The 15941-nt window shown below is 35.8% G+C and overlaps 1 pseudogene; it reads right to left on the bottom strand.

Annotated features, from left to right (window-relative positions):
• Positions 1–7724: 7724 nt before the first annotated feature.
• Positions 7725–7874, bottom strand: LOC122795171 (annotated as a pseudogene).
• Positions 7875–15941: the final 8067 nt, after the last annotated feature.

Raw genomic sequence — 15941 nt, 5'->3', positions numbered from 1 at the left:
GGAAGGCACCTCTAAAATATAAACAGAGCCTGATAAGATTTGATAATGACTATTCATCTAGAATAATGGCACAAAGGAAAAAAGTGTGGCCAATGATAAAGTTTCTGAAACAAAATAACATCAAGGCACAACTTGCATATCCAGCTAAGATAAGAATACTGTATGCCAACAAGATGAGGACTTTTATTGACTTAGAGGAAGCCTCTTAATTTATTAAAACTAATAATGTGATTACTTTACCAGAAGATATGGATTGGATGTCACCTTCTCTCAAGAGAACAAAAGAAACAAATGTCTGGACAGATGTCAAAAAGAAGAAGCAAAAGACTGATACTGTTACAGCCAAATCTCTCAAAGCATCTACTATGATATGAATTGTTTTAACATTACTTTAAAGGACCAGTTTTACTGCTTGGAATTTTTAAACAAAGGTAACTAACTACTGGAATCTTTATCTATATTTTTTGAAAATAGATGACACATGAGAGTTTTCACATTACCTCAGGTATGTAAAACAGGGTACTTTTCTTTCACAGAAGGAGGGTTATATAGCACATAAAATATTTATACTGTAAATCAACATACATAGTATATGTGTATTTTCTCTTAATTTTCTCTTTTCGTTCTCTCTTCTCTCTTTTCTCATTATTTATTTTAACTGCATCTTGTCTCCCTTTCTAAATTCTCTCCTATTTGCTATACTAATATAGTCTGTATATATTTAATAACTCACTATCTATACATAGATAAATAGTCTAAAATAATCTAGTTTTAAGGCAGACTAATTGGAATAGTGAACTTGTTATTACAATATTTATTAGATTAATGATAGTCACTGTTATGCTTATTGGGATTGGGGACATGTTCCTGATTAACTCTGAAACGTTCCATTCATGTACATATGTCCTTTGAATTATTTCCTTTTAGTATTAACAAATATATTAAAAAAAGGAGGGGAAAATGTACTGTTGGTTAAGAGAATTGAAGCTTTCTTCACATTCTATTTGCGGTGCCATTGCAACAGTAAACAATTGTCTCAGTTTCTAAGGACACTGTGAATCTGCAAAGTGCATTTAGCCTCACAGATAACAAATAATAAGAAAAAGTAATGCTGTTTAGCTATTAAAATGAAAAACAACCTAAACAAGGTAAAATAAATACATAATAGGACTGTTTGTATATATTTTATGATTTATCCTCATAGGAGTATATATTCCTGGAAACACAACTGAAATGTTCCCAAACTACATGTGCACTGAAATGTAGCTGCTTGATTAAAAAGTATGGTGCAGTGGTAGCACTGTTGCCGCACAGCAAGAGGTTCTCCCGTTCCATTCCTGGCTGGTGCGCCTTCTGTGTGGAGTCTGCATGTCCTCCCAGTGGTCGAGTGGTGTTCGAAAGACATGTGTGAATGGGTATGCTTTCATTGAAGGTTGGGCATTGGGCTGGCACCTCTGCACCATAAAAATTGACTGCCAATCATTAGCAGACCGGAGTTCCGCTGTGGCAACCCCTAACCGGGAAAAGCCGAAAGAAGAAAAACAACAACTCATTTTAACATGCTGTTTCCAAAAGGTGTCTGCACTGTAAAAGTTACATTTTATATGTTACTTAAAACTGACAGTCTCTAGAGCACATGAAAAGATACATATTACTTTTTGCAATATGTTATGTTTGCAGTTACCTCACACTCTGTACAAACTCACTTGGCAACTGATAGCTATTCATTTAAAATATCAGTTTAAATATTAAATGTGCCCTTGAAATGCTATTGACATTTTGACAAAATATAATATGAACTGTAAAATGAATTACTTGAAAGAAGTGAAGTAATGCATAGATTTCAAAGACAGTTCTTGACACTACAGTAAAAGTAAAAATGTATATTCACAAGGAAGAATTGAAATGTTTTAGTGTTCCAGTTAAAATAGCTTACTGTCAACATTTTTTTAATATCAGAAAGTTTGAAGAGCTAGGAAATTACTATTCTTTGTCTTTATAATGATTATTTGACAGATGTTAGACTCTGCTTAGTTTAATGAATTGTGACATATGTTTATGAGAAAAAGAGGACTCAATTATTCACATTGGACTACATATTCCTGGAAACTTAACTGAAATGTTCACAAATTACTTGTGAATTTAAATGAAACTGTCTGATTGATAAGCATAATTTACTTTTACAACCTGAATCCATAAGCTATCTGTTCTATATATGCTACATTATGTATGTCACTTGCATATGACAGTCTCTAGAGCACACAAACAAATACATATTATTTTTGCAACATGCTATATTTGCACTAACCATACATTCTAAACTAACTCAATTGGCAACTGACAAGTTATTTATTTGAAACATCAGTCTAAATATTAATTGTGCCCTTGAAATATTGTTGCCATTTTGACAAAGCAAAACCTGAATTGAAAAAGGAATGATTTGAAGAAGTGAAGTATTGTACAGATTTCAAAGACAGCTACTGACACTACAATATAGGTAGAAATGTATACATGCAAGGAAAAATTGAAATGCTTTATACTTTTAGTTAAAATAGCTTATTGTTAACTTTTTAGTTTATCAGAAAATTTAAAGAGCTAGGAAATAATTTCTAATTTGTCTTTATAATCTTTACTAAAGTGATGTTAGTCACTGACTTGTTTAATGGATTGCAAGTCATGTAAAAGACGGACTACTGAATGTTATTTCTGTTTACCTATGTTTGCTGAATTTCTTTTATTAGTACTGATTTAAAACAAGGGAAAGAAAGGGAAGGGAAATCTTTGTTTTTGGTCAAGGGAGGGGAGGCTCAAGAGTATTCTAACTGCCCCGAGAACTCTCTAAGATGCTCTAAATAGTATTTGATTAATACTTATCTAAGGTAAGTAATGATTACCATATAGGTACCTTCACATTCATTCTAGACCTGATGTGATTATCCATTCTGGAAGCAGGAGGTGCCCTACGCAGGTTGGGAATTGTCAGAGTGATCATAATTCATTCTTAGACTCTGCTTTGTAAATCTATAAATATGTAAAAGCACTGCACACTAGAATGTAGGGTGCATCTACTCAGAGTCAGGATACCACTGATAAGCCATGTCTTTTCATAAGTGTAAGCTGAAGTTGGTGAGCTGAAGAGTGGGAAAGTAAAGGAAGTCAGTACACCTACAGTAAATACATATTTCACTGGTAATCATTCATTGTCTCCTGTAGAGTCCTTTTAGTCAAATTATTTTAGTAATAATCTATTTGCTGTTGGCTTATATAGTGTAAGCTCCTCTGTTGCATTTAATTTATCCAAAATGACATATCTGACATGTTTGGGATCTCTTAAGGGTAACTAAATATTGGATATCTTCTAAGTCAACATAATAATTGTTTACACTACTAACATTCCATCCTGATATATAAAATACTATAGAACAATAGTAGAAAAATATAGAATTTCATATCTCTTTTAAGAAAATTCTCCATATAATATTTTAACATATGGAGCTCAGTTGATATTGTTGATTAAAGGTATGAATGATAATCCAATAGATCTATCTTTATCTATCAGAGTAGGAATGACTTTCATTCCATGTTTAATGGGAAATTCATATTTACTTGTATTTGATACTTTAGAATTAATGTTTTATAGAAGTACTTTTTTAAAGCCTGACCAGAATTTTACCCTATTTGTATTTAAAGAAGAAAGAACATTAAATTACACTCCCAAGTTTACACACATAAAAATAACATCCCATGTTAACAGAGAATATGGTATAACTACTATAATCAAAATAAAAAAAGAAGCAAAAGGTTTCTTCCAACAATAACTTGAAATGGATTTACCATTCTTATCATTAAATACTAATGGCTTAAATAATGCAAATAAAAGATCAAACTTACTAAAATATTTAAATCTAAATAAGGCACAAGTAGCATTTCTCCAGGAAACGTATTTTAAGACTAATGATAGCTTTATTTGGAACCCTAAGGACTATTCAGTCTTAGCTCAATCCTCCTATAGAACAAAGACAAAAGGAGTATCAATTTGCTGGAAGAAAAACACAATCACTCCAAAAGTTATTTATAAATATGAAGACAAAGAAGGTCTACTAGCATTTGTTATAATTACATTTCATAACAGAATATGGACCTTAGCTAATCTATATTGGTTCCCAGAAATTGGACCAGGAAGAGTTAAAAACACCTAGATTTTATTTCCAACAATTATAAAGGAGATCATACTGGGAGGAGACTTTAATTGTACCTTAGAAGCTTCTGAAACCACCAAGAAGTCTTTTCGCATAGCAACTATTTCAAAATCCTTAAAAAATGGAAGACACTTTTAAAGTAAAAGATGATAAATCCTTATTATTTTCCAATAAAGACCATAGATTTGGAACACAAACCAGAATAGACAAATTATTCATAGTTCAAGATTTACAAACAAAAATCCTTAACTTCTCAGTAATTCCATGCCCCTTCTCAGATCATGACTCTCTGATAATGAAGCTCCAAATAGAGTTTAAACATTTAATCCTCTCAGCTAGAATTCCATCATATATATCACAAAAATTAAAGAACTCAGACCCTGGATGTTGTCAGAACTACAATTATTTCTTGAAATTAATAATACAACAGAAATCAGTAGAGTCATGGTTTGGGACTCATTAAAACCATATTTATTTGGTAAGACCCTTAGCTGGTGCAAAAACAAAGTTTGAGAGTGGGAATCTGAATCATTAGACTTGCAAACCAGACTTTTGACAGCAAAATCTAAAAAAAATCAGAATTGTCCAGAAGTCAAAAAGGAAATAGAGGAATTAAATAAAAAAATATAATGAAATTCAAACACGCAAAACTTGTCTAGCCTTGGAAAAATTAAAAATAAACTCATTAGCCACCTCCCCCAGATATCTACATAACTTATCTACAAGAATTAAAATACAATCTAAAGCAAATAACATTAGTAGTATATATCATGAAAAGGAAGGGGAAAATATCAGATATAGGAGACATCCTTGAAGCATTTTGGTTCCATTATATGGAACACTTCAAAAAGAAGATTTAGATACCAACCAAATAAACTTAACAAACCTTATCAATATAAAAAAATCCTGAAAACTTAAAACAAGACCTACAAAAACCTATATTCTACAAAGAAATTGTTGATAAGATAAAATAAAGTAAATCTAACAAAGCACGAGGGATAGATGGTATAATTACAGAAATTTACAAACTCTTCCTTTCAACAGTAATCTCCCTTTTTCATAAAACTTTGTGAGAAGTCCAGTCAGAAGCAAAAATACCACCCTCATGGAAATATTCTCTCATAACACCAATTCTAAAAGATAATAAACCATTGGACCTTTACACCTCATACAGATCTATATCATTACTGAATAATGATTCCAAAATATTCATGTCAATCCAAGCTAGCAGAATGAAAATCCCACTTTCAAAGACAATTAATAATGATCAAACTGGATTTTTATATAACAGGCACACACACATGATAATATTAAAATGATACTTACTCTTATAGATTATGTGAATAAAGAAGATAGAGAAACACTTGTAATCAGATTAGACATAGAAAATTCCCTTGACTGGGAATATCTATTTAAAACTTTAGCATTATTTGAATTTCCTCCTCCCCTCATCTTATTTCTAAAAAAAAACATATATATATTAATAACTTAGCCTACATTAAATTAGGTCCTATCACCTCAGACTCTATCCATATAATGAAAGGTACTAAACAAGGATGCCCCCTTTCTCCTATTTTATTTGCTTTGGCTATAGAAATACTTGCAGAAATAATATGCAATAATCCAAGAATAAGAGGAATAAAAGTCTATGACCAGTACATATCTAAAATAATGCTTTTTGTTGATGATATTTTATTAACCCTATCAAACTCCAGAAAGCTAGAAGAAGTAATGGAGAAATTTTATAAGATTTCAGGTCTACACTTTAATAGATTAAAATCAAAATTTCTATTTTTAAATAAGAAAAAAGACCTACAAGTTACAGATAAATCCATCATAGGAAAATAAGAACTTACGCTAAATTATTTAGGAATAGTGTTATGCAAAAATATAAATGAAACAATATTAATAAATTATAAAAACATTATTGAAACAATAAAAAATATATAGAAAAGTGGAACAAAATTATATTAACTTTTGAAGACAGATTGCAATTAATAAAAATGGTCTTATTTCCAAAAATACTATATGTAGCATTAGCAATACAGTTAATTCCTGAAAGATGCATTCTTAAAAAAATAAACTCATGTTTAATAAAATGTTTATGGTATCCCAAAAAGAATAGAGTAGTGCTAACTCATCACATTAGACCATGGAAACAAGGAGGATTGAACTTCCCAGAAATAGAAACAAATATAAAAGCATCTGTGCTTAAAACTACAATAGACTGGATAAACCCAAATTATTTTGCCAACTGGAAAGAATTAACAACAACTATATTAACAAATGAATTTAATCTGTTAAAAAATGTTAATAGTAGACAAATCAAACAAACCCTGGTACATACTATGCATAAGTATACAATATAATATAACAAAACCTTCTTAAACAACACTGATTAATCATTACATCAATTCCTTTAGGAAACTTATTAATGCAAACATAGATCTAAAACTTTGGTTTGACCTTTTAATCCCATTTGCCATCACTAAGAACTTTCCTCACAAAATATATAGGGAAACAATAACCTCCTGGGAACAAAATGGATTATTATGCTGGTTTCAATGTGTAAATAAATTAAATGTTTTACTGCTTACAATATTCCAACACAGGACTGGTTAACCTTACAAAGCATTCTAATGTACACTCAATATTTATGCAGATTAATTAATAATTCCTCATTTAAAGATATTCCAAATCTAATAAGTTTTCTGTATAAATTTATATATAATAGTTGTGAAAAGAAAAAAATCAATTTCAAATCTATACAAAGAGTTAATAACATATAAAACAATTCCTAAACCATCATACTGGCAGTTCTTAACAAAAGATCAGTCATTGCAGTTAACAGAAGAAATTAAAAGTAACATCTTACTATCAGTTAATTACACCCCCTAACACACAGTACTGGAAAATATTTAACTGAAAATACTTACATAGAGCATTTTAACGCCAGATAGAATTAAAAAGATCAGTACTACTAAAAATGTTTTTGCTGGAGGTGTGAAAAGTCAAATAAAGCAGACTGGATTCATATTTTCTATGAATGTAATAAAATTAAATCATATTGGAATGGAATCAATCATTTTTTACAAGCTTTATTTAATGAACCCTTTCCATTAACTAAAGTATTGATAACACTAAATGTAAATGAAGGTCCCTATCTGAATAAGACAAATATGTATTTGTTATGGACAATACTTGCTATATCTAGGAAATACGTAACCAGAAGGTGGAATTCAAATACACCCCCAACAATGGAAGAATTCTACACTTTACTGAAGACAACTGCATTGATGGAAATAAAAATCAAAGAACTATGAATCTATCCCAGACCATTGGTAAATAATCCTTGGAAGAAAGTTATATCTTTGTTGGACACTCTGCAATAATCAATATTGCATCTCTGATAACTGATCTGTTAATCCTATATTTAATAATATACAGTGTATATAATTGAAAGTCAGGCTATTGTAAATATTGTATATAGTTGTTTAAAATATTTAAAAATATTATGTAAATGTTATTTTAATTGAAAATAAAAAAAAAATTGAAAAAAAATTGTCAAGTCTGTCAAACAACAGACTTAACGGGGTATTGGGTATGGTTTGCTATAAGGAATAATGATGCCTCAGTAGACCTTTATAGGCTATGGTACTGCCACTGCACAAAGCTAAAAAGACAAACTGGGACTCTTCTTCTCTGTATTACAAAGACTTTGACAGCTTGTGGAGACTTTCCTGATGCATTCTAGGATTGACTATGCAAATAATGCCAAGTCTTTTCAACAAGGTTTGTCATGCTTTTTCCTTTGTAATTTTTAACACTCATTTTACTAAACTAGTATATAATTCAAAAAGATAAGAATGACACAATAGGTTTTTCACGTTACATAACACTACATTTATATATTTTACCCATGTTTAAAAAAAAAAATTCATAAAACACAAAAATGGTACAGAAAATGTTTAATTCATAATGCTAATGAGAATTCATAGGCACTCTCAATAAAAATAGCTTCACATTAACTTTATAAATAAGATTATTTTTGAAGTGTAAGAAGAGACTTTTTAGAAGACACTCTTCTGATAGCATCTTTTTTACTTTGTATGTTAATTAAGGAGATCATCACCTCTATTATGCAATGCTTTTACTATCTTGGTTTTTTGATTATTCATAGTCAACTCTTATTTTACTATCTAACTAAACAGTCTGCATCAGATCTGTGGAAAGTTGAATTTTTTTCCCAGTGTCCTTTGCACTACTACAAATATAAAGTATGGCTTCCATCCTTAGAAGTCTTATAATAACTGAAGCAAATATATGATATGTTATAAGGGATCTACTTCATTTGGTTGAATTTCATTTGGTCAAAAATTATTTCAGGCAGCCCACTTCACTGAAAGCTCATTTGACTGAAAGCTCATTTGGTTGAATTACATTTGGTTGAAAATGAAATATAGCTCCAGCCCCACTACAGTGCAATCCTGAAGTGAGAAAATTAAGTAAGGAGGTATGGGGGGCTACACCCCCCACATTTTGCAAATAGTTTTACTGAATATATATATATATATATATATATATATATATATATATATATATATATATATATATATATATCAATGTATTTTTAATGGATACACCTTCATATAACAGTGAATACACTACAAGCACCCCCAATGTGGGGGGGCTGTGCCTTCTTTCTTCTCCACATGTCTCGCTAATCCAGCAACCTCACAGTGATGCCCTTTGTGAATTCTTGTAGGTTTTTTAATGTTTCTTTGCCTTTTTCCATAAAGTCTGAACCATGGATTCAACTTTGCCAAGAATGGGCTTTGAGCAACTTACCATTTAGGGAAATTAATTAGATGACTTTTGAATTAAAAATACCTCAGTCTGTAAACTTGGACAGTACCAGCTTAATTACTCCTAAAACTGATTCATACCATTTGTACTCCATCAGTAATCATGGTTAAGGGCTATGAGTCATCTCTCAGAAAACCTATATCTATCATGTTTTTGTGAGTTACAGTATACCTAATGAAATTTAATTGATATTTTTCTTTGGGCTACAAAATATCAATTTTATTTTGCTGTGCCTCCTTTCTTCTCCACATATCTCGCTAATCCAGCAACCTCACAGTGATGTCATTTGTGAATTCTCGTAGGTTTTCAAATGTTTCTTTGCCTTTTTCCATAAAGTCTGAAGCAAGGATTCAACTTTGCCAAGAATGGATTTTGAGCTACTTACCATTTAGGGAAATGAATTAGATGACTTTTGAATTAAAAATATCTTGATCTGTAAACTTGGAAAGTACCTGCTTAATTACTCCTAAAACTGATCCATACCATTTGTACTCCATCAGTAATCATGTTTAAGGGCTTTGAGTCATCTCCCAGCAAACCTATATCTATCGTGTTTTTATGAGTTACAGTATACCTAATGAAATGTAATTGATATTTTTCTTTGGGCTACAAAATATCAATTCTATTTTGCTGTACCTCCTTTCTTCTCCACGTGTCTCACTAATGCAACAACCTCACAGTGATGTAATTTGTGAAATCTCCTTGGTTTTCAATACTTATTTACTTTGGAATGCCAACAGGATATTACCTCAGTCAACAGACAGCAACCCGACAACTTCCAAGCAATATATCTTTTCAGGGACTTTGAGTTTCCTGAAAGCTACTCTTACTCAGAAACATGTGTTCTACAAATTATTGTACAACATAAGGTGCATAGGAGGCAATGATAAATTCTGTTTTAAAGATCATACTGATTTCATTCGGTGCAGTTTCCAGAACTGCTTCTATTTTAGGCTGCTTTTTTTCATCACACAGTCAGATGCAGAAATATTGCCTTTCACCCTGAAATTTTCTACTCAGTTCACATTCAGATTGCTACAGAATCTTTTCTCAGGGTTTTCAGTTTCAGTAATTTAAACTTCAGTTTTCTTTTTTACCATATTTTGAATGTTGTACAAAGCATTCCACAGTTTTTTGCATTATTTGCAGAAATAATTTGAACTTAATTTTACACTTTAATTTTCAGAATGAAGGTAGTTTTAATTATTTGCCACAATGGCACTGTTCATTTCAAAGATGCCCTTTGCATGATGTAAGCACAATATCCATCACATTTCAGGTGCACATAGTGATATAATGTCAAAATGAAACCTGGTGTAATGATGCAAACACAATTGATTAAATAACAATACCTGGGATTCAATAAACTATTTTTTTCTGTGCAGGAACAGTGTAGTCACTCCTGCATGGAATATGGCCACTGAGCGATCCAGTAAACTAGTGTTTTGACATGCACGAGCCTGCCTGTACTGTTCCTGCACAGAAACCAGTGCAGAATGCTAATTACCTCATTTGCTGGTGAAAACCATGCAAATGAGGTGAATTAGTGATTCAGCAAGCAGGCAGGTATCCATGCAAGAACAGTGTTAGTTGCAGAAATGTATTTTTTTTAATCTTTTTATTAGTTTTATATGTTCCAGAAAAAAGAAAAAACATACAAAAACATCAATTACAAATTAAACATACAAACGTACTATATACTAAAACAAACTATATACAAATCCCATCTACATCCTAATATTTAGTTACTAGCCAAACACATTTCTGCAAATAACAAAACGGAGACATGACAGCTACAAAAAAGCATGCATTATACTCTTTAGGCATGCCATTGGCCAAATATATGGCTAGTGGCATGGAAAACTGCTTAATTTTATAAAAATCAAAGTTTTTTTTTGGCCAATCTTGGCCACTTAAGCATAGGGCAGTGGTGCGCAAAAGGGATTGTGCCAAAAAAAATGTGAAAACTCAATTTTAAGGGAATTCTGCATTTTGTCATTATAGTCTATGGCATGCAGAATCAAAACAATACCAGGGAATAATGGTTGTCACGGGGAAAGACTCTGTGGTAGTGCAGTAACTATGGACAAAGGCAGTGGGGTATGCAAATGACAGAAATTTACTGAATCACAAAAGTCTTCTAAGTGCCAAACTGCACCTAACTGTGTAGGTGCTCTAGCACAATCTTGTAACTAGGAGGAGCAACAGACATGAAAAGGGGGAGTGTCAGGCATTGTGTAAGCACATTGGAGCCCTATGGTGCAGAGATAAGCTTAGCTAAGCACAGCTAAGCAAGGGGGTCTGTCTGAGTCTGTATTGACTTATTCCATGAAATGAAGAGCATGTTAGCATCCAGGGAGAGCCATTTCTTCATGCTTGCATTAGCTAAATGGGTGTGCGTGGTGTGCACCCAGTCTAAAAAAAAAAAAAAAAAACGGAAATAGCAGATTAGCAGGACTGTTTATATATGGGCACCAGGTTTGGGCGGTGCACCTCGGGGCTTAAAAGAGAGGAAATGGGAAGGGAAAAAAAGCACTATTAGTATATAGATGTGGGGGAATTTTAACTGGAAAAATGTTAGGGGCTGCTATTGCTTTGATCCATCAGTATGTGCTAGAGGCTGAGGACAGAGAGGAGAATAATGCTGACAACCGTCACAGACCGAGGAGGAGGAAAAGAGTGTTCAGACTCAGGGTAACTTACCAGAGGCTACATGATCTGGAGATAGTAGAGCACTACATGGTGGACAGAGACATACTTCAGCAAATCACCGAGCTGTGCTGGCCTCAACTCAGACCTAGACCCAGCAGAGAGGAACCCATCCCAGTGGATACTAAGTATGTGTAGCCTTAAGAATTCTAGCTACAGGTACTTTCCAAAGACCTACTGGGGACATCATGGGGGTCTCACAGGCTTCTTCATCCAGGGTACTCCACCAGGTCCTGGATGCCATGCTACCAGATGCCGGTGAGCATATTTACTTCCCCAACACCCATGAGGAGAGGACCAGCAATACGCATCTCTTCCACCATGTAGCAGAATACCTGGAGGTACTGGGTGCCATAGACTGCACGCACATCCACATCAAAGCACCACCTGATGAACAGGGTAGGGTCTACATAAACTGCAAGGGCTTCCCCTCCATCAACTACCAGGTCATGTGCAATGCCCAGGGCATTATCATGAATGTGTGTGCTGGCAGCCCTGGAAGCTTTCTCGATTCCCCACATCTGACATTTGTCACAGCTGTACCAGGCATTTGTCAGTGGGGGCATCCTGTATGGCCATCTGGTGGGGGGTGCTGGCTATGCACTGGAGCCATGGATGATGACACCCATCAGAAATGCACAAACACCTACACAGGAATGCCATAATGAGGCACATGCACAAACCAGGATCATTATAGAGCATGTGTTTGGGATGCTCAAGTCACGGTTCCACTACCATGACATATCTGGTGGAGCCTTGCAGTACTCTCCAGCCACATATGCATACATGTTCATAGTCTGTCCCATGCTATACAATATAATCCTGCAGAAACAGCTGCAGCAGGAACATCACAGGGAAAGGCCACACAGCCCACTACCATTGCCAAGGTCCCCACAGGCACAGAGGGACTCAGAGGAGGAGGCCCCTAAGCTGCTCCTGTAGGCAGATGGAGGCATGCCCAGTATGCTCAGTGCTTGGCAAAGTGGCAACGCATAGCACACACATTGATGCTGTAGGGACCCCAGGGACTGACACCTCTCTCTGACTCACACACACAGTAAAATGGATGACACACACATCACATTACCTGTAACTTACCATGTATAGGCAGTGTACTGTGTGAATCCAATATAAGTGGCCCTCAAGCACCATCCTCACAACTGCAGCAGGAACAAGGTAAGTCAGTCTTCTTAACAATAAATGAATGGATTAGTATGTTTTGCTAGCATATCTATGGTAATGCTGCATGCATGCATGCAAGGGAATGGAGTGGCCTACTGGGATAGCACCACACAACTGACAGCTATGTGGGACACCAGGAAATGTCTGGCAAAAATTGGCCTCCACAAACTATGCAGTAGTATCCAAGGTGGCAAATCCCACTGCAGTATATGTGTGTAGACAAATAACTGGGGGTCATAGGTCACAAGCATGGATGTCAGTGTGGGGGTCTCATACCCACCCCTCACACCCACATAGCAAATCAGCTGTAGAAAGCCAGAGAGAAATGTCTGGTAAAGGCACACAAATGTCGGCAATGTTGAATTACCCCCAGGCAGGTATGATCCTAGCCCTGAGTAGCATCCTGCCATCACCCAGAAAGATACCACAGTACAAGGACAAAATGATTGACTTCAACAATTAACAATTGGCTAAGCTTCTGGTGTCATTCTAAGGGGATCCAGTATCTGTCTGCCTGGGATGACATGATCAACAAGCCACGATACTTTGCCAGAGATGGCCTGCACCTGTCGCCCCTGGGATTCCGGATACTGGCTAAGGCTCTAGCCACCCCTATAGTGCCTTTTTTAGGCAAGGTTCAAATGACAAATTTACCACCCTAACAGGTACAGGCAAGAAGAATCTGAGGGTATTGCTACTCAATGCTAGAAGTCTAAACCTCAAAATGCACTCTCTTGAGGCACTCCTTAAAATGGAGAACATCGACATCTGTGCAGTGACAGAGACCTGGTTCAAGGCTCCAGAGAGTACCCCTGCATTATCAGGCTATAATTCATACCACACCTTTCGGCCACCTAACCTGGACCGAAACACTAAAGGCAGAGGCGTGTCCATATTCATTAAGGATATCCACACCTCCAGGCTAGTTGCTCAGCATAATGCATCCGAGATTATCCAAGTGCAACTAACTCTGGGCAAGACCGCAATCCAAATTGTAGCTTGCTACAGATCTCCCACCATGCCCCAGGATTCCCACTCCTCATTTCTTAATACATTGGAAAATATTAGGGTACAACCTAACACCCTAATAATGGGCAATTTCAACTATCCTACCATTAACTGGGAAAATTACTCGTGTACCAACTCTTGTGTTCAACGTTTTCTGGAATTCATAAATTCCAATGCCATGGATCAACTTATCCACACCCCCACCAGGGGCAGCAATATCCTAGACCTGGTTATTAGCAACATGGGCAACTGGTGCTCCACACCAGAGGTCAGTTCCTTGTTGGTCAGATCCGACCATAAGCTAATCACCCTAGACAACCACATCCCACCCCCACCCCCATTAGGGAAACCACAGTAAAATATTTCTTCAAAGCTAACTTCACGCTTCTTAAGACAGAAGTGGCAAACTTTACGACACCCATGCTGACGGACAATAGAGGTATGACTGCTGAATCCTACACAAATGCACTTTATAAGCACTTACACGAGTGCATGGATCGTGCAATCCCTAACAGAACCAAGATGCTATCCTCCAAAAAAAGGAAGCCAATCTGGTGGTCCCCTGCCATAAACAAACTCTACAACAGAAGAAAGAAACTGTTGCAAAAAAAGAGTAAAATCCCATGATTGGAGAAACTCCCTGGTCAGCTTCAGTAAGAAGCTGAGATTCCTTATAAATTCCTCCAAAGCTAGTTATGAAAACAAAATCGCCACTGACTTTAAAGACAACCACAAAGCATTCTATAGCTATGTCAAGAATCTCAATGGCAACACTCAGATCTGCTCTGAGTTACAGCACAATGACACTAAATATACAGAACCAACGGATATTGCCAACATCCTGGCAGATAGGTTCAGTGCTAACTTTACCCCTCTGTCATCCCCTAAAGGGCCCATCTCTATACCAGAAGAATGCAAAGTTCCTGTAATCACGGCTGCACAGGTAAAAAACACACTATCCAAAGCCAAGAACACAGCATCCGTGGGACCTGACGACATCCCAGGCTGTGTTCTACATGAACTACAGAATGAACTGGCACCCCACCTAAGTACCATGTTCAATCATAGCCTCACCTTAGGCTATGTGCCCACTGAATGGCGCACAGCGACAGTTATCACACTCCACAAAGGGGGAGCCACCAAAGACCCCGGGAACTACCGCCCAATTAGCCTAACGAGCCTGGTCTGCAAGGCTATGGAGCGTATCATCATGGAACTTATAAACAATGACATTGGTAATCTCCAAACTGAGGACCCCACCCAGTTTGGGTTTGTAAAAGGCAGATCATGTCTCCTAAACCTGATAGACATCTTTGAAGCAGTCACCAAAGCTGCAGATGAGGGTAAGGTGGTTCACACAGCCAATCTACATCTCGCCAAGGCTTTTGACACCATCCCCCACTCTGGAATTATAGATAAACTCACTAAACTAGGTATAAATCCCTATGTCACAAGATGGGTTGCCAACTGGCTCACTGACAGAACCCACACTGTGAAAGTAGCAGACTCCAAATCCAGCTTCAGACCAGTGACAAGTGGAGTACCACAGGGTTCAGTCCTGGGTCCTCTCCTGTTTGGTATCTACTTCTCTGAAGTACAGGCCAACACAGAAGGTCTTTGGCTAATGAAGTTCGCAGATGAATGCAAACTAGGAGCCATAATGAAAACTCCAAAAGATGTGGACATCCTACAAAAGGGCCTTGCTGAGACAGATGCCTGGTGTCAAAGCCATGGCCTCAAGCTCAATGCCAAAAAGTGCATTGTCATTCCTTTTGGTAAAAACTCAATACCCATGAACTACCACATAAGTGGTAGTTTACTTAACACTGAAAGTGTGATAAGAGACCTTGGGACACAGGTGGACAGTAGTCTCTCCTTTGATAATCACATCGCCACAGTAGTCAGGAAATCCTTCTATGTGGCACACCTCATCACAAAAGGTTTCTCATCCAGGAAAAAAGAGGTCATTGTTCCCCT

The sequence above is a fragment of the Protopterus annectens genome, chromosome 2.part1 (genome assembly GCF_019279795.1).
Source record: "Protopterus annectens isolate FY-2018-M chromosome 2.part1, PAN1.0, whole genome shotgun sequence".
In the NCBI taxonomy this organism is placed as follows: domain Eukaryota; kingdom Metazoa; phylum Chordata; order Ceratodontiformes; family Protopteridae; genus Protopterus; species Protopterus annectens.
The sequence above is the reverse complement of the archived record's forward strand: the minus strand, read 5'-3'. Positions and strand labels throughout refer to the sequence as shown.